This window comes from Canis aureus, chromosome 34 (genome assembly GCF_053574225.1).
Source record: "Canis aureus isolate CA01 chromosome 34, VMU_Caureus_v.1.0, whole genome shotgun sequence".
Lineage (NCBI taxonomy): Eukaryota > Metazoa > Chordata > Mammalia > Carnivora > Canidae > Canis > Canis aureus.
The window spans coordinates 9,022,446-9,047,942 of NC_135644.1; the positions used below are offsets into that span (position 1 = coordinate 9,022,446).

The 25,497-nt window shown below is 42.2% G+C and overlaps 1 protein-coding gene across 1 annotated transcript in view; it reads right to left on the reverse strand.

Moving 5' to 3' along the window:
* The window catches only part of OSBPL6 (oxysterol binding protein like 6), a 213,185-nt gene extending 188,034 nt beyond the window's left edge, over positions 1 to 25,151 (reverse strand). The window contains exon 1 of the mRNA XM_077883584.1: positions 25,059 to 25,151. The gene's annotated coding sequence lies outside the window, so the exon portion shown is untranslated. The remainder of the gene's footprint in view (positions 1 to 25,058) is intronic.
* Between the last annotated feature and the right edge of the window lie 346 nt (positions 25,152 to 25,497).

Here is a 25,497-nt window from a genome sequence, read left to right on the forward strand (position 1 = left end):
GCTGACCAAGAAATTTTATACATGTGTAACTTTTCTGTAAGTCTGAGGTTATTTGAAAATACAAAATTAAAACAATAAACAAAAAACATCTTCGTACAGCACAGTGCAGAGGCTGAAAAACTATGGACCACAGGCTACACCTGGCCCACTGCCTGGTTTTGGGAATAAAGTTTTATTGGAACCCAGCCACCTCCATTCATTTACATATTATCCATGGCTGCTTTACTACTACAGCAGCAGAACTGAACAGCTGCAACAGAGATTTTATGGCCTGCAAAGCCTAAAATAATTACCATCTGGCCCTTTTTAAAAAATTTTGTCATCTTCTGCCATATAGTTAAGAGTATAGACCCTGAGTTCAAATCCTGCAATCCATTACTAAATGTGCGACCATGAGAAAGTTACTTAACCTCTCAGTGCCTCAGTTTCTTCACAGATAAGTCTGTAAGGCAGGCATAATAGTTATTGATTTACTGGTGTTATTATGAATTTTTTAAATGAAAAAAATAAAATATGATAAATGTAAAATTAATTAGTAAACGTAAAAAGTCCCTAGAACAAAGTCTACACATTTTAAAAGTATATGCCAATAAAAAGAAGAAAAGGTTTAAAACCAACCTGTGTAGTAACAGTGAAAGTATTCTATTGGACAATGCTTTGTTTCTGATAAAAGCTTGTTACTCATCACATTGGCATATAAGTTCCCTAAACTCAACTTCCATATTTTGATTAATATTCACTAAACATCAAATAGTTGAAAAAGTATTCTCAGTATTAGCCAGAAGTCATCACCTCTTAAATTAGACCTTTAAAAAAAAAGAATTTTATTTATTTACTTACTTACTTACTTACTTATTTATTCATGAGAGACACAGAGAGAGCAAGAGGCAGAGACACAGGCAGAGGGAGAAGCAGGCTCCCTGCGGAGAAGCTGATATCGGACTTGATCCCAGGACCCCAGGGTCACAACCTGAGCCAAAAGCAGATGCTCAACCACTGTGCCACTCAGGCATCCCTTAAATTAAGACTTTCTTAAACTAGTTACTACGTAGCTTTAGAAAGGTCTCTGAACATATGATACTTCCTCTTAAGATTCTTTCAAAATATTCCCTCCACTTCCATCTTTTCCAGCCCTCAAACACCTAGGAGCGACAACTCCAGCCCAGCACACCTGAGGTTCTTACAGATGACTTCCCCTACATACTCATGGCATCCAGATGTTTGCTAATGTACCTCTGCAGGCATCTCCTGGTGGCAGGTGTACCCACAGCTGGAAAAACCAACTGTAGTAGGCTGAAAAATGGCTCTCTGAAGATAGGTTCACTTCCTAATCCCCAGAACTTGTGAATGTTACCTTAGATAGCCAAAGAGAGAATATTATCTCATACAGGAAAAAAATATGGTTACAAACATTGGGGGTGCTTGTCCTGGATTACCTGGGTGGGCTCCAAATGTAACTATATGTATATTTATAAGAGAGGGGCAGAGGGAGTTCTGACACAGACATAAAAGGAGAAGATGGACACGCAGGAAAGAGTGATGTAAAAATGAGCAATGAGTTGGAGAGATGTGGCCACACGCTAAGAAACACCAAAGAATGCTGGTGGCGTGGAAGCTGGAAGACGCAAGGAGCGGAGCTAGGGCCTCTGGAGGGAGAACAGCCCTGCCAACCCCGTGATTTTAGCCCAATGAAAGTGATTTTGGACTTCTGGCCTACAGAATTATGAAGGGATAAGCCTGTGTTGTATTAAGCCACCAAGTCTACTGTAATTTTTTACAGCAGCCATTGGAACCTAATATACCACGGCACTACGCCAGCACACACCTTTATAAGCAGGACCCACCAACTGGATCCATACCATTTTCTCAATGAAAAAAAAGAAAAACCAACTCCTATAAGGGCGAGTTGGTAAAGATGTGCCTTTGGTGGGGCACCCAGGCAGCTCAGTCGGTTAAGCGACTGACTCTTGATTTCAGCTCAGGTCACAATCTCAGGGTCATGAGACCGAGCCCCAGGTCTGGCCTCTGTGCTCATCAGGGAGTCTTCTCTTTCTCTCCCTTTGCCCCTGCCCCCAAAAATAAATAAATCTATTTTTTAAAAAAGAAAGAAAGAAAAGGAAAAGAAAAGAAGAATGATAGTATCACTTGGTATACAGCTTGAACTACTGTTGGCCTCATGGTTTTGTGCTCTTGACTTTCTGTCCCACTGGTCTGTTGTATATAGAAGAAAAGTATCACTACTTGATACGTTTCCTCACATGAAGTTAATGGATCCAGCCTCACCGCTATGTCTTACCTCACGATCCCTGAGTTCTCACTTAATCTATGAGTTCTCACTTTTCTTTGTGCTGACATAGTATACAAAAGCTCTTTACCTAGACAAGAATCCAAAAGGACCTGTTGCTGTTGTTGCCTTCTACCTACTGGAAAACACTATAATCCTTCACACGGGACAAAAATTAGATGGTAACTTTCTCAAAATAGCCAGTAAAGGACAGCCCAGGTGGCTCAGCGGTTTAGTGCCACCTTCAGTCCAAGGTGTGTTCCTAAAGTCCTGGGATCCTAAAGTCTTGAGATCCCACGTGGGGCTCCCTGCATGGAGCCTGCTTCTCCCTCTGCCTGTGTCACTGTCTCTCTCTCTTGTGTCTCTCATGAATAAATAAATAAGATCTTAAAAAAAAAAATAGCCAGTAAGGTAAATCCTAATCACATGGCCTTCACTTATTAACAAGAATTATCATGGAAAATTAGAAGCATACTTTGACTAACCAGCACACTGAATAAACTCAAACTGAAGGTTCCATACTGACTCAGTTGTGACTAGTTTTTACAGTTTGAAATAAAACTTTAAAAGATGGCAGCATTAATACTTCTTTGCCCAGCCTTTGATACTTCTATAGCCAAGAGCCAAATGCTTCCAAAGTGTGACAAATGATCATTCTAATTAAAACTGATCAAACACTTAGCTGTGCTGCTTAGTGGCATAATGTCCTTAAGAGGATTAGACAAACAATTGTGGAAATATACAAAGCCACTGTGTTTGTTAATGAATTTCTGAAAGAACGGAACATATGAGTGTTTCAATAAGTGACTGCCTTTAACTTCCCATCTGTCCAAGTGACTGACCTAAAAATCATTTGTATATGAACTTCTACTCTGTCGCTTGTTCTTTTGCTCTCTGCCAGCGTTTTTGATACAATAACTTTACTACAGTCAAATTTATCAGTTGTTTTCCTTTATGATGGGAGTACTCTTTATATCTTTTTTTTTTTAAGATTTTATTTATTTATTCATGCAAGACAGAGAGAGAGGCAGAGACACAGGCAGAGGGAGAAGCAGGCTCCCTGCGGGGAGCCCGATGCGGGACTTGATCCAGGGACCTCGGGGTCATGCCCTGAGCCAAAGGCAGACGCTCAACCACTGAGCCATCCAGGGGCCCCTTTTTATGTCTTTTTTTTTTTTTTAAATCTTCCTTATTTCTTTTTGAGGAGCATTGTTGTTTTATATTTTTTGAGATATACAATCTAGCTGCAACTGTTATTAGAGATCTGGGATGAATTAGAAGGCCAGGTACAATTCTGGAAATGTCTTTCTTCCACCTCCCTCCCTCTCACTGCCATAATCCAGGGCTGCCTACAGGATTAGACCTCTGGAACTGTTCTTCACATCCACCAGTCTTCATCTTGGACACTCTCTGTCCTGATCTAGTTGTCAGGAGCTGTCCCTGCAACCTCTCCCTTTTTAGCACACTTAATTCCCCTATCACTCTCTCAACACAAATCTCACTGTTGGCAAGGAGAAAGTAATATGGACCAATCGGTTTGGAAGCTTCAAGAATGGAGCTTGAAATCTGATGATACAATCTACGGGCTGCAGGACTTTTGCAGTCACTTCACATTTCTATTTCCTCATCTCTGACACTGAGAAGGGCTGGGTCAGAGGCTGGGAAGAAGGTGGGGTGGGTGTGGAGGAGGATCATCCACAACAACACCTTCCAGGCTTATTGGAGAAATAAGAAATAATGTATTGTAAGGCTCTGGCACAGAGCAGACACTAAACAAACAGATAATGGCTACAGAGCAATAAGTAATGAATCAATACAACCAGTAGCCAACTCAGTCACTTCTGAATATTCCCGAAGAAACTCTTACCACGTCAGCTATACTTTCCCATTCACCATATTGTCTTTTTTTTTTTTTTTTAGATTTTATTTATTTATTGGAGAGAGAGAGAGAGAGAGGAGAGAGGCAGAGGGAGAAGCAGGCTCCATGCAGGGAGCCCAATGTGGGACTCGATCCGGGGTCTCCAGGATCACACCCTGGGCTGAAGGCAGGCGCTAATCCACTGAGCCACCTGGGCTGCCCTCACCACACTGTCTATGTAAACTTTTCCCACAACCTCTCACTCTTCTGTCAGCCTCCTTAGTTTCAAAAGACCCAGGGAACTTCCACATCTGGCCAACATGAACTAACAAGGACCAAATTTATCTTTTTATCTGAAACAACCAAAAAGTGGACAAAAAAATATGAAAAAATGGCTTTCAGGATAGCAGCTAGCAACAAGAAGAGGGAGCTCTGGAAGATGGGAAAGTGAGATGCGTCCTAAGATCGTACCAGCTTACTGCCTTGAGAGTTCCGGCCACAGTAGAGGAAGGGAGAAGCCAGGCAGGGACTGGCAGCTTACTGAGTTGAAAGTCCAGAAAATCAAGGCAGCTATGGTTCAAAGGAAAGGAGAGAAGTTCACAGAGAGAGAATTCTGGAGATATGCAGAGAGTTCTTGAGAATTCAGCTGAGTCTTGCTCATGGGTATAAGGAAATTAAGGAGGCTGAAGGAAAAAATGTCAAAAAGGATCAGAGGTTACAGTGCTGTGCCCGCAATCACACAGAATCAAGAACAGTGCCTGGTCCCACCTGCCACATTGGAAAATCTTATGATTCGGGGGACACTGGACAAAGTACATGGCAGGGTCTTACCCAGTTCCAGAGAATAAGTAGCCCTAAATTAAGCACTGTTCTAGTCCTACCTAACCAATCTTAAAACAAGACCTAAAAGAGTCAAGCTACTTCCAAGTAAGTTAACTGCATTATAGAACAAAGGTGAAGAATATTTATAGGAATTCAAAAATATCAAACACAAACAAGAAAAAATTCACAATATTTGGCATCCAATCAAATATTACCAGGCACAAAAAGATGCAGGAAATAAGAACATAAGTCAATCAATCTCAACCCAGAGTTGATACAAATATTAGAATTAACAGGCAAGGACATTAAAACAGCTATCACTGTATTCTATATGTTCAAAAAATTAAATAGAGACATGGAAGATATTTCAAATGACCCAAATATCACTTCTAGAGATCAAAACTTCAAGGTGTAAGATGAAAGATACACTGGACCGGATTATTTTAGACATTTCCAACGAAAAGATCACTAAACTTGAAGACATAGCAATAGTAACTATCCAAAGTGAAACACAGAGAAAAGGGAATATTTAAAAATGAAAAGAGCATCAGTGAGCTGTAAGACATCTACAAGCAGTCTAATATACAGGTAAATATAGACTCCCAAAGGAAAGGAGAATGAAGAAGGGGTAGAAAAAATTTGGGGGGCAGCCCGGGTGGCTCAGCAGTTTAGTGCCGCCTTCAGCCCAGGGTGTGAGTCCACATCAGGCTCCCTGCATGGAACCTGCTTCTCCCTCTACCTTGTGTCTCTGCCTCTCTTTCTGTGTGTGTGTGTGTGTGTGTGTCTCATGAATAAAGAAATAAAATCTTAAAAAAAAAAAAGAAAAAAAATTTTGAAGAAATAATGGTATAAATTTTTCAGACTTTCTTGAAAGCTGAAAACCCACAGATCCAAGAAGCTCAATGAACTCCAAGCATAAGAAACATGAGGAAAACCACAACTGTTTCTTCCATGTAAGGACAGGAGATATCTACTGCCTGAAAGATGCCCTCACGAGACCTAATCATGCGGGCACCCTGATCTCAGACGTCCAGGCTCCAGAACTATAAGAAACAAATGTCTGTCATTGTGAGCTATCTAGTGTTTGGTACTTTATTAGAGCACCCTAAACAGAACAAAACAGGATCTACTTCTGCCTACAACGTGACTTGATTTTAGAGTTAGCATCATATCAGAAAAGGCACTGTAAGAACAGCCATGAACCCTAACCAGTGGACAGATTTCTCAGGATGAGGAACAATACCACTGGTCCCATCAGCACTTTCTCCACATCTGTATTCATATTTGCAAACCAACCCGAACGTGTACCCTGTACCAGGTCTGGATGGATGAGTAGCCAGACGAGTGATGTTAAGTATAAGACTGGCCCTGGCTTGGACACCTCCCCGAACCTCTCAGAACCTCAGGTTCACCTACAAAGTGAAAGAGGTAGACCAGAAGATTTCTAAGGTCCTTTCTGTGATTCAGATAATGCTGGAAAGATGAATGTGCTAGTTAAGTCTCAGGTATTGAAACAAGAGAAAATAATGACAGACACTTTGGGCATCTGTTTGTCACAAAATATTCTCAAACTAATCCTCCCAAAACTGTGATTTTGAAGCGTGGCCATTTTTCCCCTCTCGAGTTGTCAATTCTGATTTTATGGAAATCTGCTGTCTACCACCCACCGACTCTCAACACTGCCTACCAATATTTTCTTTAGGCACAGGACTAACCATGATTCTTAACTATCTTCAAATCAGAGAGATGGATTTTAATTCTCAATAAAATAATAATATATGTACAGCATACAATTTTAGGAATGTTCCCCTAAAAGCTTTCCAGAATTCCTGAAGGAAATCCTTCCATTTTAAAAAGACAATCCTAAGGGAGCATGATAAACTGCATAAAATTATCAAGTAACTCCCCCTCCCTCAAAAACACCAGTAACACATCCTGGCACAAAGTACTTTTAGATGTAATACTATCCTCCAAGTTGCATTTTTAAAGTAAAACTTGGGGACAGATGTGAATTAACTTGTCAAAGTCAACGTTCTAACACCACCATCAAAAAGAGATTACTAATTTCATCATACCAGAGGAGGAAAAAGGAAAGAAGTTTGTGGATAGTTTTTTAAAGTATCTCAAGAAACAGAACCTTATGTGCATTTAACTAATAAGTGACTGCTTTCCAAAGAAATGTCAAATGGACTGTTTTAAACCAAAAAGAAGCAATTTAGAAGGCTCTGGCATCTTCAACGTAAAGAAACGCAATAAATAAATAAATAAATAATAAATAAATAAATATTTAAAAACGTAAAGAAACGCATGTTAACTTTTATTTATTTTATTGTTGGCTTTGAAAAATGTTATCTCTAAACCTGGTCATTTCACATTATGTGGCCTTCTTATGAAGAATAGGCATTTTACTCAAAGTGGCTTTTTTAATATATCTCTTACATAGAGAAGCAAATAGTTGTCAGTTAGATATCCTATAATGGACATTTGAAAACAGAAGTTCAGCCCTGATTTATCAAACAGGTGTTTTCCTTTAAAGTTTAAAGGAAGGGATCCCTGGGTAGCTCAGTGGCTGAGCGTCTGCCTTCGGCTTGGGGCATGATCCTGGGTCCTGGGATCGAGTCCCACATCAGGGTCCCCGCAGGGAGCCTGCTTCTCCCTCTGCCTGTGTCTCTGTGTCTCTCATGAATAAATAAATAAAATATCTTAAAAAATAAAAATAAAGTTTAAAGGAAAAACTGTACAAGCTTTTTCTTCAATACTCCCACAGAGTAGAGTGTAAATACAAACTAAATAAACCCGTAATTAGCATTTCTAATAGCAAATAAAAATGTACAGTGTAATTGTATATGAATCAATTAACAGAAATTATATATTCAACATCACTTACTGAATGCCCACTATGTACAAGGCTATGTGATGTGGGAGTTAAAAGATGAATAGACAGAGCTTTCTATTTCTATGAAAAGCCCTCTAATAGCATTAGTTTTGGGGATTTAACATGTGAAAATAAAAAACAACCCTTAAATGGTTATCAGTCCCAGAGGCTCCCCATGACATCGGAGCATTCACTCAAAGGCAGCTAAAGATTGAAGACTCAATATCTCAGTGAGCCAGGAAACCACAGGACAGAGCCCCAAACCTAGGCAATAAACCAGGCTGTCTTTTTCTAAAAAGGCCCAGAAAAGCACTTAGCAGCAAAATGCAAGCATCCATCCTTGGGAGCAAATCAACAGAAATACTAAATGTGTGCAAAGGGTAGTGGTTGAGGTTTGGGGAAGAACAGCGGAAAGGAGGGAAAAGAATATTTCTTTTTATTTGCTTAAGGCAGAATTTCCAGAGTAAAGCCAAAAATTAAAATGCTGCCTTTCCCCGCTGTCACAAGGAACCTCTCACTTGCTTTAAGGAAACTGGGTTTTTGTCTATGTTTGTTTTAACAACCAATTGGGATTAACATTTTTGGTCAAAAAAAAAAATATGGGTCATAATTTACTATTTGTTGGAGAACATTTCTACTTAAAAAAAGAGGGGGGGGGGATCCCTGGGTGGCTCAGAGGTTTGACACCTGCCTTTGGCCCAGGGCGCGCGATCTTGGAGTCCCGGGATCGAGTCCCGAATCGGGCTCCCGGCATGGAGCCTGCTTCTCCCTCTGCCTGTGTCTCTGCCTGTCTCTCTCTCTATCATAAATAAATAAATAAATAAATAAATAAATAAATAAATAAATAAATAAATAAATAAATCTTTAAAAAAGAGAGAGAGAGAGAGAACATTTCTATACTGAAAATAGCAAAGCCAGACTTAAGAATTCAAAGCATCCAGTGGACACATGTTGACATTCAGTTTCTTCTAAGAAAATTTTTTAAAAAAATTATAAACTGTCATTAAGTAGTAGTTCCTTAACATGAATGTTGTAGTAAATGCCAAGTGAGTTACGTAAGGTTGAAATTTGAAGGAAAGAATTTCAGGGAAAATTCTAGTTGAGTAATTACCCATTAAATGAAAAAGCAGGAAGAGCCAATAAAATTCTCTAAGATCATTTTAGTTCTCATACGTCTTTGATGCTACCTACTACTTCTACCCTGAATACTACTGGTCACATCTGGTGAGTTTGTACTATGGACCAGAAAAGCACAGAGTGTGTGACACAATAACCTGAGGTTTAGGGCTGACATTACAGTGAAGAAAACCCCTGGGTGGCGCAGCGGTTTGGCGCCTACCTTTGGCCCAGGGCGTGATCCTGGAGACTCGGGATCGAATCCCACGTCGGGCTCCCGGTGCTTGGGGCCTGCTTCTCCCTCTGCCTGTGTCTCTGCCTCTCTCTCTCTCTCTCCGTGTGACTATCATGAATAAATAAATTAAAAAAAAAAAAAAAAGAAAAGAAAAAAATTTACAGTGAAGAAAACCATTTGGGCAAGGTACTTAACCTCTTCATGTATCCGTTTTCTCATCTCTAAAATGGAGCTAATAATAGTACTAAGCAACAGCATTATCATGAGGGTCGAAGGAGTTAAATCAAGAAAAGCACTTAAAACAATGGCTGGCACACAGTGAGCTGTACCTACCTCCACTATTATTATTGTGTCTCTATTTTCACAGCTAATAGGATAATTCTTCCTACTAAAGCCCTTTCATACATTCTTGGTTCAGAGGGAAAAAGTGGCTTTAAAAAACGTCTGAAGGATTAGGCTGTCAGAGGATACCTAAGAAAGGCCTGAAAGTGTTCATATCCTCTAATCCTCAATATGGCCATTTTAGGGAATTATCAGAGTTGTAAACAAAAATCTGTATACAAGGCCACCACTCATCAGGTGATTTATAATGCAGAAAAACTACCTCGCTGTCCAACTAGGATTAAGTAAAACATGGCTATGCCCATAAAATGGAACATTCTGCACCTACTAAAAATTGAGTTTAGCTACAGAAACAGTGAAAGGATCAGTGGTTGCTAGAGGATGATATTGGGGGCAGGGAGGATGAATAGGTGAAACACAGACGATTTTTAGGGCAGTAAAACTGTTCTGTATGAGACTCTAATGGCAAACACACGGCCCTATATATTTGTCCAAATCCACAGAATGTACAACACCGAGTGAACCCCACCGTAAACTATGGACTTTGGGTGATGATGATGTGTCAAAGGTGATTCATCCATTTTAACACGTGCCATTCTGGTACAGGGTGTTGACAGTGGAGACTAGGCTTGTCTGAGGGAAGGAGCTATATGGGAAATCCCTATGCTTTCTGCTCAATTTTGCCATGAACCCAAAACTACTCTAAAAAAATTAAGTCTATTTTTAAAATTAAGTTTAGAAGAATATTCGATGACACAAGAAATAATCATGATTCACTGCTGAGAAAAAGAAAGCGATTGGTAAAGAACTGGAAAAACATATCCAAATGCTAAAATTCAGCTTCCGGAAACAATGTTAAAGGTGATTTTAAAATGTGCTTTTCTGTGTTCGCAAAATTTTCTACAATGAACGTGTATCACTTTAAATACAACAAAAAGTTTTCGTACTTTCTTTTAAAATGTCACCTAGTTTTCAATTCAAAGTTATTGGAAAAAAGACATGTTAAACAGAAAAGGAACAACTACTGACATGAACCGACACTTCTAGCATCTCCACAAACCTGCAGGATCTCACCAATGACTTAAAATCCTCTCTCTTTGAGACATCCTGCATTCATTCACCCCACAAATATGAAGGGCCCATCATGAACTAGGTTCTGGGAATACAGCAGGAACTAAGCTGGACAATGAAAGTTAGGAGCCGAGAAACAACAAGTAAACCCATAAGGAAGGTGTTCTGGGACTGGGATGCACAGGGGGTGGCGGCCACATTTCACATCACTTGGGAGTCCTGGGGGGCCTCTCTGATATTCGAGCTGACATGAAAGGTGAGGAGGAGCCCAGAGGGGAAAGGTGTCCTATAGAAAGAGAAAGAACAAGTGCCAAGACCTTGAAGTAGGAATAACCCAGGCTTACTGAAAAGGAAAGCCGGGGTGCCTGGGTGGCTCAGGGGTTGAGCATGTGCCTTTGGTTCAGGGCATGATCCTGGGGTCCTGGGACCCAATCCCACATGGGGCTCCCCACGAGGATTCTGCTTCTCCCTCTGCCTGTGTCTGGGCCTCTCTCCGTGTCTCGAATGAATGAATGAATGAATGAACAAACAAACAGCCAACAAGGCCAGGGCGGCTGGTCATCAGTAAAAGTTGGATCTAATTCCGCCTCTAAAATACCTTGAAGTTACACAACAATTATTATCTAAAACTGGGTAGGAGCCCAGGCCTCAGGGCCAGACAGGCCGGGTTTGAATCCACCTCGGTCACTTACTACAAGGTAGCTTGTGAGCTGGTCACCTCCGCCTTGGCCCGCGGCTTCCTTATCCACAAAACAAAAGTAACAGTATCAACTACAAGAGCATTTGCAAGGCTTTAACCAAGAGGATAATCATCTCAAATGTTTCAGAGAATGCTTGGCAGACAAAAAAATGCTAAACAAATGGTAGCTAGTTTTAAAAGCGCCCTTCAGAGTATAAAAAAGCACACACAACTAGAAATTTTACTGTATTTGAATCACATCAATATGAATGAATAAATGATATTTGATCTGACCTGTGATTCTTTCAGTTCTATGTCATATCCCAGAAATTCTATATATGCATTTTGTCAAGAAAAGTTGATGACTCCCCAATCAAATTTCTCTGGCCCAAGGAGGATGAGGACGGAATGCTTTTCATGGTCTTTCTAAAATCTCATTGTCCTTGACATTTGTGATAGCCCATCTTTCTTCCCAAAAATTCTTTCCTCTTGACTCAGGGACATGATTCTCAATCTTTCGCCTACCGATCTATCGGTTCCTCCTCTACCCCTGATTTGTCCTTCTAGTCTTCCCACCCCCTAAAAATGTCATCAGTTTCTAGATTTTTATCCATGCCCCTCTTAACCACAAAACTTCCTCGGATACTTCACAGCCTCCACAGGTACTCACAGCACTAAATCACATTCTTGGTGTCACACTTACCTCATCACACTTGGTATTATACTAAATTATATCCCATCTCCCCTATTGGATGAGCAGGTTCTTGAGAGCAGGATTGACAGCTTAATCATCTTTCTTCCTGAAGACCTAACAAAATCTCTTGACCATAGTCACTGCTATCAGTAACTAAGCAGGTCAGCACATAAAATACTTTTGACAGATTAAGTAACATTAAAACAGAGCCTTACAAATACTGTTGACAATTTTCTTAGCTCTCTCAAATTAGTTTTTGATTATAGCAAGACATTAAAGACATTATGACTGTATTTACATTTTACAAAGTAAGTTTCTAACTGAAAAATAATACAGTTAATTTTCAATTAACATGGTAAAAATAATAACAGATAGCACTTACATAGCACTTACTACGTGACCTGTTCTTAGAAACGTATATGCATTAACTCACTCTACCCTCCTAACAATTCTCTGTGTTAGGCACCATTTTTATATTTCCCATTTTGGGAAACCAAAGCAAAGTAGAACTAACTTACTTATTCAGAGTCATGGAGCTGGACAAAGCCAAGCCAGGATTTGAACCCAGGCAGCTGTGGCCCTCACCTACGCTTATAACCCTAAGCATCACCTAAACAGCCATCTGTATAAAAATCTAATTTTACATAAGCACTTTTTAACTCATTCAGAACTTTTTACAGAAGCTTGTTATTTATAAGTAATATTTTTTTCTACAATATAAACAAGTATATCTGTATTAACCACATCAAAGTCCTGGCTAAAATATGCATACATAATAGACTAGTGCCAATATCATAGTGCCAGTTTTGCAATATTTTAAATTACCTCATCTTAATTTCTAAATGCTAAAAGATGTTAGCAGTCTAACATGGAATCTTCTCAACTATCCTAGGAAATTTCTATTTCCATAGAGATTTTTCTGTACCCTGAATCAATTTTTAAATTCAAGAAAACTAAGAATTTTCATGAATATGTAATACAAATCACTATTGCTAATGGTACTTAGCATTAAGTATCAGAGAGGACAACTACAATAATGTTATAATCTTGTAAAATGACAATTTAACATATGATATTAGGTTTTTAAAGGTTATATTTAGCCATAATTAATTTATCTCTGGAAAATAATCTCTATTACAAAATCTGCTTAATTCTCAAATGTTGTTACACTTAAAGTTTTTAGGTTAATAAACCCAAAACCAGTGATGGAGAATAATTCTACTATTATAGTGCAAAGCAAGCTTCTAAACAACAAAATTCTTAAAACGTGGTAAGCCCACTGCTTGTATGCCTGATTTCTCAGTCATTAATTTTGGGGGGGGAGGGGGAGGGTAGGGGGGAGGGCGAAGGAGTGAGAGAATTCCAAGCAGGCTCCGCACTGGATGTGGATCTCACAATCCTGAGATCATGACCTGAGCCGAAATCAAGAGTCGGACACTTAAAACAACTGCGCCGCCCAGGTGTCCTCTCAGCAGTTAGTTCTTAAGGAAAAACCATTTCGGTCTTTGCCTCCCCAAAAGTAGAAACATTCAAGAGTGTTCAAAAGTAAAATCCTATTGACTTTAACCATAAGAGTAACCTGCCCAAAGCAGACATTCTTTTTGTCCTTTTTAAGAATGTAAAGCCTTGAACTCCAACGGGATCATCCCCCCGGTCTTCGTGCTTGCTGTTCTCTCTGGCAGGAAAGGATCTGCACCCACATCTTTTCACGACCTGCTCTTTCCTATCCTTGAGGTTCAGTTCAAATATCTTCACCTAGCAAGGCCTTTTGCCCAGTCAGTTCACGCAGACATGCCCATTGTCATAGATTGACCCACAACCCCTCAAAAGGTATGCTGAGTTCCTAAACCCCCCAAAATCTCAGAATATGACCTTATTCATAGATAAGATCGTTGCAGTGTAGTTAAGATGAGGTCATGCTAGAAGAGGGTCAGCTCTTAATCCATCATCACCGGTGTCCTTTTACAAAGAGGAGACACAAGAACACAGAGACACAGGGAAGAAGGCCATGGGAAGAAGGTAAGCAAGACTGAGTTATGCTACTGCAAGCCAAGGGATGCTGGGGGGCTACAGAAGGTAGAAGAGGCAAGGGGGGACCCACCCTGACTTTGGACTTCTAGTCTCCAGGACCAAGACAACAAATTTCTATTGTTTAAGTCACCCAGTCCCTAGTACTCTGCTCTAACAGTGCTAGGGAACATACACCCACCACTACCAACTGCGCTCAGCTCCATCAATCACTTTTATTGTCCTTCCAATTCTTAATAGTATCTAAAATAGCAATTAACTGTCTTTTACCTTTTATTGACTTTTATTGACTGTCTTCCTTTATTAGAATGTCAATTTCATGAGGACTTTTTGAGTCTGTGGCCTTTTCTGACGGCAAAGCAGAGCCTGGCACATAATAGGTGCTCAAGAAATAGATTTTGTGGGACGCCTGGGTGGCTCAGTGGTTGAGCCTCTGTCTGCCTTTGGCTCGGGGCGTGATCTTGGGGTCCTGGGATCGAATCCCGCATCGGGCTCCCTGCATGGAGCCTGCTTCTCCCTCTGTGTCTCTGCCTCTCTCTCTGTCTCTCATGGATAAATAAATAAAATCTTTAAAAAAATGGATTTTGTCAAATAAATTAATGATCCTGAGAAAGATGACAGGATTAAAGAATGTCAGAATGACCATTCACTTCCAATGCTATGAACCAGTGTAAACTGGCCCTAAAAAAGGAGCTTCTGCTCTGCTGAGGACAAAATCCACAAGGGGCAGCCAAAGAAAGCCTTAAATACATAAGGAGAAGGAGGCCCTGAGTTATAGGGGATAGTGACTGCTGTGGGGTTGCAGGAATGATGAGGTAACAGGGGGCTGAAGGAAGTGATGGGATAGGGAGACCTGGGTGTGCAAAGGGCAGGGGCCAGCTACTCTGTCCCAAAGGGTAACCGAAAGTGGTTTCCCTCTTCTTTGGACTTTAGCCTGTCTCCTTACATCAGATCGGAATGAGCCCCAAAGTGGCAAAGGGATGCTACTGATTACAACAACCAGTTGTTACAACCAGTTGGTTACAACTACTCAACAGTCTTCATCGGAAAAAGTGATGGTCAAGAATTTTTTTTAATTGAAATATAACTGACAAATAATATCTTATTCATGTCAGGTTCACATCATAGTGATCTGATATTTTTATACATTATGAAATGATCCCCACTCATTAGTTAACAACCTCTCGCCATACAAAGTTGTTACAATATTGGTAACCATATTCCCCATGCTGTACATTTCATCCCCCTGACTTAAATATTTTATAACTGAAAGTCTGTGCCTCTTAAAGAAATTTTAAAATGATCTTGGTTTGAATAGACAATATGTTCACAGGTTTAAAAATTCAGACGGTAGTAAGGGGGTATGCTAAATAAGTGTCCTAAGTGTCCTTCCCAGTCCCATCCCAACCATCTGGTTTTCCTCCTCAGAGTCAATCACTATTACCAGTTTCTTGTGTCATCTTCCAGGGAGAGTCTTTACACTAACATGCATAAACACAGATTTATAAACTCATATTGAACACCTATGGCCACAGATCACTCTGTACCTTGGTCTGTCCCGTATTATATCTTAGAGAGCATTTCGTATCAGCAAATATGGAATGATCTCACTCTTTTTAACTTCAGTAATTAATAAAAGTTTGTTATTTGTAGCTACCTAGTTTTATTTCCACTCCTAATTATTTAACCAATCCCATACCGACCGACAGGTATTAGCTTTCCCTAAGTCTTTTGCCGTGACAGACGATGCTGCCAATGGACATCTTTGCGCAAGTTCCTTTTGTGATGTACAGGTAGGTCTACAGAAAAATTTCTTAGATTTCCAGCGGTGAGGAGGTAGGTGAACTTTTAACTTTGCTATCCGCAGATGCTGTACCATTTTGCATCTCTAACGATAACGCATTAACCTGTCAATTACCCCAAAGCCTTGCCACCATAAGGGACTAACAAACATCAAAATCTTTTTTAACTTACTGGGTTAGTTTAAAATTGCATTTCTCTTATGAGTTGAGCATAACTTCATATTTGTCTGTGCCGTCTGTAATTCCTTTTCCATGAACTGCTTGTTCATACCCTTGTCCCCTTTCCTATGAGATTAACAGTCATTTTTCTTTTTGATCTATAGGAGCTCTTTGGATATAGTAAGGAGTTAAACCTTCTTTGTGACCCGTTATAGTTTCTTTCCCATGTGGTAATGCTTCTCTTCTGCCCGTACAGATAATATTTTTCCTTAGACAGAGTTTAATTTATCAACCTTTTATCTCACTCATTTTGTCTTCAAAATATTAAAAAGCCTTTTTCTTTTTCTCTTTCTTTTTTTTTTTTTTTTAAGTGTAGAGACAGATAGCTTCCCTAGTATCTGATCTCCATCAGACGGGATTGGATGAGACTGGAAGGGACGCCTGGGTGGCTCAGGGGCTGAGCATCTGCCTTCAGTTCAGGGTGTGATCCCAGGGTCCTGGGATCGAGTCCCACATCAGGCTCCCTGCGAGGAGCCTGTTTCTCCCTCTGCCTGTGTCTCTGCCTCTCTCTCTCTGTCTCTCGTGAATAAATAAATAAAATCTTTAAAAAAAAAAAAAAAAAAGAAGTGAGACTGGAAGACAAGCTGGGATAGAATATCCATCTACTTCCTTCCCTAACCTTCCTCTTCCATTACCCTGAGCCCTTGCAGATTTTGCTCACTCCTCCTTTGCTTTTATTCATGGAGTTTCACATGAACCCTACATTTGCTTGGCCTACCTTGGAGATCATACTCTTTTTATAGTTCTTGCTTCGATTTGAAGTTTATTGAGATCAAAAAGAATTTCATTAATGTCTTTTCATAATCAACATGCCATTCAAACTGTGCTACTTTTTCTATTCTAGGAAAATTATACAACAAAAACTGCTCAGATTGTTGCCTGATGGGGTGAGAATATGCAAAAGATTGTCTAGCTGCAACAGATAAACAGAAAGCAAAAATGTTATCTTAATTTAAAACAAAAATCAGACTTTATCTCTAGAAATGACATGGAACAATTTTTTTAAATTCTGATGTTCTCTTAGATACTTTTATTCTTTAAACTTTATTTTTTTTATAAATTTTTATTTATTTATGATAGTCACACACAGAGAGAGAGAGAGAGAGAGGCAGAGACACAGGCAGAGGGAGAAGCAGGCTCCATGCACCGGGAGCCCGATGTGGGATTTGATCCCGGGTCTCCAGGATCGCGCCCTGGGCCAAAGGCAGGCGCCAAACCGCTGCGCCACCCAGGGATCCCTATTCTTTAAACTTTAGTAATTGATCATAGTCTCCTACTTATAGCAACATCATATTATATATTTAAAATACCAGAGTAACTTCCTCAAATGAGAATAAAACTTAGGCACTTGGTATAGGAAATGTGAAATAAAGCTATTGCTAAAAATTGAGGCCAGGTTTATTTTAGGTTTGACTTTTTAAAGAAAGATTCTAAAAATATACACTGCTGTTGTTCTCCCTTCTACTTCCACACTCTTTTCAAAAGGTGGATAGGTCTGTCTCAAGAGCTATGGTGAGAATTGCCTCAATATGATGCAAGATAAAAAAGTAGAAGTTAATGTTCTATTCCTGACTCAATTCCCTGTATGCTTTGATTTTCCTCTTATATTAGCATATGGAAGGAGAATGTCAAAGGAAAAGGGATAGAAAAGTATCTAGCAAGGGATAATTTAATTTTTTTCTATCCTTTTCTGCCTATGGAGTTAAAAGACAATGCTATGGGGAGCAAAATAGCAAATAGCAAAAAATTTTAAATAGTGATATTTGTAGTATTCATTCCTCTTATCATACCTTCAGAACAAAGCAATTTCTCTGAAAACCCAAGAAAATAAAAAAATGTATATATATGATTTCACTTTCTACACTGGCCACTCAAGAGGGAGAATGATACAAAAGAAGGTTAAAATTCCACTGCAGAGCTTGCTAGTGGTTCACTCTTTCATTCACTTACCCATAATTTAGGGAAGAACACTATTTCCTGTTATTCCTAATAGAAGTAAATTATCTGGCCCATTATCTTCTAGCTATACTTGTTCATGGGGGCTTGCACCTCATTGGGCAAGTCTCCAGGCCTCAGGTTACACAGCTGGAAAATGGGAGAGGATGGAATAGAAGATTTTTTTTTTTTAAGATTTTATTTATTTATTCAGGAGACACAGAGGTTGGGGAGCGAGGAGGCAGAGGTAGAAGCAGACTCCCCGTTGAGCAGGGAGCTGGATGCTGGGCTTGATCCCAGGACGCCAGGGTCATGACCTGAGCAGAAGGCAGATGCTTAACCTACTGAGCCACCCAGGCGTCCCCGGATTAGAAGATTTTTAAAACCTCTTTCAGGTCTAACATCTTATGAATCTAACATAAAGGTCATCCAAGTACCAGCCATTAAGCAAAGATGAGTATTTTTACTGCCTGAGTATTTTTTCCATCTATTTTTAAAATTGACTATAGGTTTTCTTGAGCTGAGAAAAACACAACCCATCATCTCTAAAGGAGAAGATAATTTTTGGTGTATTAATTATGAATTCTTTGTACTCAGTGTCAACACTGGAAAAACAGTCAAATGACCACCTATCTGCCAACGTCTATTTTGAATGTTACTTACTTGAACTCACTTGTACTTAAACTTGTTTACATATTTATTTAAACTTCTTTGAGGTTTATGGGTTAGGTCACACGTGTAACCCTCTCTCTCACTCAGTTATCCCTCAGATAGTACTGGAGAGTAAGCTACTTGGTTTGGCCTCCTTTTGAGCTCTGCTGTTTGACAGCTTACTACAGGTTTTGAGACACTGGCCTGGCTGGCTAGAATTCTCTCACACGGAGTAGGTTTTACTTTCAAGTAAACTGCTAACCCAGTAGCAAAGTCACTGAAACTTTCTACTTCCTAAAATTACTGTAATCCTTACAATTTAAAGATATTCAACATTTATATTGATTTATTTTAATATAAAAACTACACTGGGGCACCTGGGTGGCTCAGCGGTTGAGCATCTGCCTTTGGCTTAGGTCATGATCCTGGGGTCCTGGGATCGAGTCCTGCATCAGGCCTCCCCTACAGGGAGCCTACTTCTCCTTTGGCCTATGTCTCTGCCTCTCTCTCTGTGTCTCTTGTGAAAAAAAACTACCCTAAGGGGCACCTTGAACTCAGGATCCTGAGTTCAAGCAGCACACGGGGGTAGAGATTACCAAAAAAAAGATAAATAAATTTCCAAAACAAAAGAACTGATTTGAAAAACGATACTACTACACAAAGTAAGTGAACCCAAACTCAAAGGGCAGGGTTCATGTAACCCACCAGGAGCCTCCTCTTGAGACCATCATGATTCAATAGTCAAGTCCCTTAATACAGTTGGATCTTTTAGTAACTTATTTTTGTCTATTTTCCATTTTTCCCTTTAAAAATCAATTCAGTACTAAGACACATTCCATGCTCACAAGTCTGACTTCACCCACCCAGCTCTCCCTTCCCTGACCTCTGTCTTTCTTGTTTGACAGCATTTAAGTGTCTTCATGACAAAAGGACTTACCATGAGTTTAAAGCCTTCTGCTTTAAAAAGCCAAAAAAACAGAAGTGCATTTAAAGTAACTGTTCTTGCAGGGACCACATTTTTTTCCCCATAACACTCTCAATTCAAGGAGCTTTTCTAAACATAAATCTGGAAAAAGTTTAAGGAACAAAAGAAAAAATAGATACTTCATGCAAATCCTAAAACCAAAGCCAGATCCACCCCACACACATGCATACATATTCAATAGTGATTTGTTTTCGGTAGATTCTGTTTTGGGTAGACCCGAGGCCAGACAGGTTTATGATCCGGCACTTAATATGCGGTATCTGGCACATAGTAGGTGCTCAATAAAGATGGGCTGAATGAAGAAGAAAGGCATTCTCCGGCCCACGTCACCTTCACACGAAGCCCACAGACTCTGAGCATCTCTCTGTAAAAATGATCAGTGGGGCTTGGTAATGGAATAGATGGGTGCGGAACTGCTGGCACGGTTCATGGAAACTCAGAACCACGCCAGAAGGGCAGGCTACCAATTCTACTGTGAGATGTACATCGTGTCAGTTATCCCTAAAATTAATTTTAGCTCATTGTTTTGACCAAGCTACTGAGTCCACTCTGGATTTCAAATCATTAAATATTTATATCTATTAAGGGGATGTAAGGAATGTGTAGCTGAAGCGAGGGATGTGACTAACCATCCCTGAACAACACAGGCTTATGGAGAGAGTCCTCTACTCTCTTAGGAACCTTCTGATAACTTGTGACTATAATGGTAAACAACAAACTTTTTCCTTCGGGAGGTCTGTTTTTCCTCTTTTTCTTTTTTTTTCTTTAAGATATTGCCACATTTCCATTCAACTGCTGTTGGAAGTACCAGCAAGATGTCAAGATGTTCTCCAAATCACTATGCCAAGGAAAGGGAACTGAGGATTAGATAGATGGTCTTGGAGACGACTATACAGGCCCTAATCATTCTATCAGCCGGTGCGAAATCAGTGAGAAAATGACATTAGAGGGGATGTGAAGATATAGAAGCAAAATCAGAAAAGGAATTTTATTCTTTTTTTTAGGATTTATTTATTTATTGATGAGAGACACAGAGACAGAGAGAGGGGCAGAGACATAGGCAGAGGGAGAAGCAGGCTCCCTGCAGGGAGCCCGATGCGGGACTTGATCCGGAGACTCCAGGATCACGCCCTGGGCCAAAGGCAGGTGCCCAACTGCTGAGCCACCCAGGCGTCCCAGAAAAGGAATTTTAGAATATGATGAGAATATGCTAAAACACCTATCATAATATATACAAATTAAAATGTCAGCTAAAACAGTATTCAATCAAAACGACACTATACATTATTCCAGAATAGCCCTGGAAATAAAAAGCCTTATCCTGTCCCCACAAGAGAGCATAAGCAACTCTATATTATAATGAAGAGAACGTCAAGGGTTTATCTTTTCCAAGGGAGTATGCGTCAGAGAATATAAATGCATGTGCCTTTACTCTGCAACATTAGATGGGAAACAGTATGAGACCAAACATCAGCCCTAAAGGCCCTAGTCCCCAATCAAGTGGCTATTAATATCCTCATTTTAGATGTGCTATGGCTGAGACTCAGAGCGGTGTCCCCCCCCCCCCCCCCCAGCCAAATTACACACAACTAGGAAACGGTTAGGAAAGATTTGATTCGAACTCTTCTGACTGTGAGGCCGGCACACTCTCAATTCCACGACCCCTACTTCCCGTCAAGTCAAAGCACCCTCGCCTCTTAAGCCACTGATGGTTTACCTCCTTTGTACAAGGAAATAAAAAATAACACAAATGCATTTCATGTAGGCTTCCCTCCACATGCACCGGACGCATCATTAGAAAATCACCTTCTTCACTTAGAGTGTCCTAACTGCCCACCAGCTCCATGTTCACGTCCTCAAGCACGAGCTTGAAGACCTATGGCCCTGCTCTGACATGTCTGAATCACACTGAAAGCTCCTCACCGCGACTCCTCTATTTCTTTTAATTAAAGTGAAACATCTTTGACTCCTTCCTCCTCTTCCTATTAAGCCTCAGATTCTTCTCCCAGTGTCTTTTAAAATCCATTCTTTCCTTTTAGTTCCCTCCAAATGGAGAATTCTCATCTCAGTCAGCAGCTTCCAAACCAGGGATCCCACCCTGAATCTCTCCCCCGGCCCCCCACCAGTTCTCTAGATTTCTTTAATAAACTCTTGGAATGGTTCATTGTTGGAAAATGTCCCATGGCTTCTTCCACTTCCACTCACTTCCTCTTCTTCCACTTCCTCTGTCCAAGATGGCTGAGGTTCCGCTTCTCAGCAAGGCCGCTTCCTGCTCATCCTCCCTGGAAGCTGTGGACTCTACACATTACATGTCCACACAGGGGCTGCTTCCTCACCCCTCCACTGACATCTTGTGGGGTTTTGGTACAGGAGACTGCTCTGTCTTGTGATGACTCTATATTGTCCTTATTTTCTTTTTCCTTAGAATTTTAAATTATTACTGATCCATGCATGACCCCCTTGCCTTACTTTTTTTTATAATATGATGATCACCTATGAACTTACTCTAGCTACTAGATCATTACCAATAACTCATACCCACCCACATGTCTTCCCCATGCCATCCCCTGGTCCTCTCAGAAGACAACTGCTGTCCCAGGTTTTAAGTTTATGATTGATGTTTTTAAAACTATTTATTTATTTATTCATGAGAAACACAGAGAGGGGAGAGAGAGGGAGAGAGAGAGAGAGAGAGAGAGAGAGAGAGCGGCAGAGACACAGGCAGAGGGAGAAGCAGGCTCCATGCAGGGAGCCTGACGTGGGACTCGATCCTGGGTCTCCAGGATCACGCCCTGGACTGAAGGCGGCGCTAAACCTCTGAGCCACCCGGGCTGCCCTAAGTTTATGATTTAAAAAAACAAAAACAAAAACATGTATTTCAACACACACCCCTGTATAAATGCTTGTTTGTACCTGATCATTTGTGTTTGCTTATTTCCCTGGCTTGTGTAAATTAGTACAATTCTGGGAAATAATTTGGCAATACCTAGTAAGTCGAATGCTCACACATCTTAAAAATCAAGCACTCTGTTCCTTGGTATTTCCCCAAGAGAAACACTTGCACATATGCCCCAGGAAACATGAATGACCAGAGCAGCACTCTTGGCAAAATTTTTTTTTTCAAGTGGGGGGAAAAAAAAGCCATTGGCAGAACTGGGAAACATATTGCTATAGACATCATGTACAGCAATGAAAGCCAGTGAACTACAGCTATATACAACATGGATGAATCAGAGTGATGTAATGTTGGGTGGCAAACAAATTCCCAGAAGTCAATGGGTAGTAGACTTTCTTTGCGAGATTAAAAACAAACTTGAAAAAAAGTATTCTATTACTTAACCTTTGCAGTTAAAAAAAAAAAATCTTCTTTGAGAACTCATGCCTTCTCCCCCAAAATTAGACTATAAACTCTTGAAGGCAGAAACATCTTTTTATTCTTATTTATATGTCCCACAGTACCTAGACCAGCGTCTGGAACAGATGGATGCTCGTAAGTATGATTACTGAATGCTACCTAACCAAGGCATTTTAATGAAACAGAAATCTTCTCCTCAAACCAACGGTTTCATAAATAAAGGCACCTAAAACTTTTACCCACTTATGCACTACCCTAATTCTGCGTCTGCAGTGGTACTAGAGATCTCCAACCACAAACCTTTCACCTCTGAAGGACTCTACCCTTCTTCTCTGAGTAGAGTTAACATAGGGGTAAAGCAATCTAGGGACAAGAAAACTTATGAGATCCTGTAAAAGTTCAGCAGAATCACAGCACGCCATACCAAGAAACAGCTGAAAAACCACCATAATTTGAGTTCCCAACAACGAAACCGAAAATATGAGCAAAAACAGGATTTTTAGGTTTTGTAAAAGCAAAGATTTTAAATCGAAAATACCTTGTTTCTACACTGAGGAAAAAAAAAATGATTTTCTTAGGAGGAAACACAAGAAATCCAGGGGTCCAAGAATAATAGGAATAATATTCTACCAATCAGGGCCTTCCTTATAACTCAATGAAGACCATGCATATTCTCTATAGGTGATTATAGCAGAGTTGCACTGCAGCTTCCCTTCGACCTTGGGAACTCTGCTCACTGAGTTACTGTGAGGTCTTCTGTTTCATTTATTATTAGGCTTTGTATCTGCAATGCTGTAGCATTGGATGGGAATATCAACATTGTGAGCTTGCAGTACCTTAAACTGTAGAAATGCTTCCAAGAAAACAAACGGGGGTGGAGGAGGGAGGAAAAAAAAAAAACACAATCAAGAGGAAAACACAAAGTTAGTGGTATTAAGGTGGGACATTTTTAAATTTTACCTTTGGCGAAAGACTACCTTCATGAATTAGCTCTGTGATATATGACTATCCGCTAGCAGGCGATTTTTTTTTTTTAATTTGACATTAGATGTCAAAGAGAAACTATTTTCTTATTTAGGAAAAAAAAATCACAAGTGCATACAACATACAATTCGCTAAAACTAGTTCGGTGATTTTGAAAAGGGGGAGGAAAAAGAGAAGAAAAAAAACCTATGGGACTCTGCATGTCTGGCAGAAAGAAAGACTGTGGCAACCCAGTGGGTTCACTTAGTTTCGTGTCATTTGCTTCATGTCCATTATGTAATGCTTTCTCCAGCTTTGGGTCTCTGTGCTTAAGCTACCGTTCAGGTATGTCACAGGACTGCCACAAATCAGTGTCTGGCCAGAACTTTCAAAAACAGCTCCAAAGGTGTCGTGCAGATGTGTCCTGTCCACAAAGGTGGAGGCTGGAGAGGGAGGGGGAATGTGCTGGTGTCATGACTTCTTGCCGGCTCCCCCCCCCCCCCGCCCCATCCCCGGCGATGCGAGCTGCGGGCCGCTCCGGGCCGACGCAGGGCAGCTCGTCCGGGCTGCGATGCCAGCGCCGTCCCGGCCCGACCCCCCGGAGGCGGCCCGGCGGGGCGGGGGGTGCGGCGGCGGCTGCAGGGGGGCGCGCGGCGGGCGGCGGGCGGCGGGCGGCGGGCGCGCAGGGGCCCCGCGAGGGCGGACCGCAGAGCACGCGCACCACCGGCCCCGCCGCTCAACTTCCCCGCCGCTGCCGGGGCTCCCGGGGTCGCGGGCTCCCGGGGTCGCGGGGTCGCGGGGTCGCGGGGCGGCGGCGGCGGGCGCGGGCTCGGTCCTCCGCCGACAATTGCACCAGGGCCCCTCCCGGCCCCGGCCTCGATCCCCGGCCGCCCGGCGGAGGCGAAGGGGGAAGGGGGAAGGGAGGGCGGCCGCGGGGACCTTGACCCAGGCGCCCCCTCCCCGCCCAGCCGCGCCGCGCCCGCCCCGCATCGCCGCCCCCGCCCGCCCCGCGCCGGCCGCCGGGGATCCCCCTCGGGCGCGGCGACGCCTCCCGGGCCCGGAGCCCCCGCCCCCCGCGCCCCTCCGAGCCCTCGGCCCGCCGGACGCGCACAATGCCGCGGGCCCCGGGCGCCGGGACACCTACCTGCAGGGCGGCGGCGGCGGCGGCCCCGGGCGGGAGGCGGCCCCGGGCGGGAGGCGGGCGCGAGCCGAGGCGCGGGCGGGAGGCGGCCGGGAGCCGAGGCGCGGGCGCCGCCTGCGCCGAGCCGCGGACTCCGGCACCGACAGCGGCGGCGGCGGCGCGGCGCCCCCAGTGGTCCTCGGCGCCGCAGCCCCTCCTCCCCACGGGCGGGGCGCGCTGGCGGGGCGGTGCTCCCGGCGCCCGGCTCCCCGCCCCCGGCTCCCGCCCGCCCGCCCGCCCGCCCGCCGCCCAGGCCCCGGCGCCTCCGCCGGCCCCGCCGGCCCCGCTGCTCCCGCGGCGCACCCCCCGCCGCAACCCCCGCACCCGCCGCGCCCCCTGCACCCCCTGCATCCCCCGCACCCCCTCGCCGCACCCTCTGCACCCGCCGCGCCCCCTGCAAACC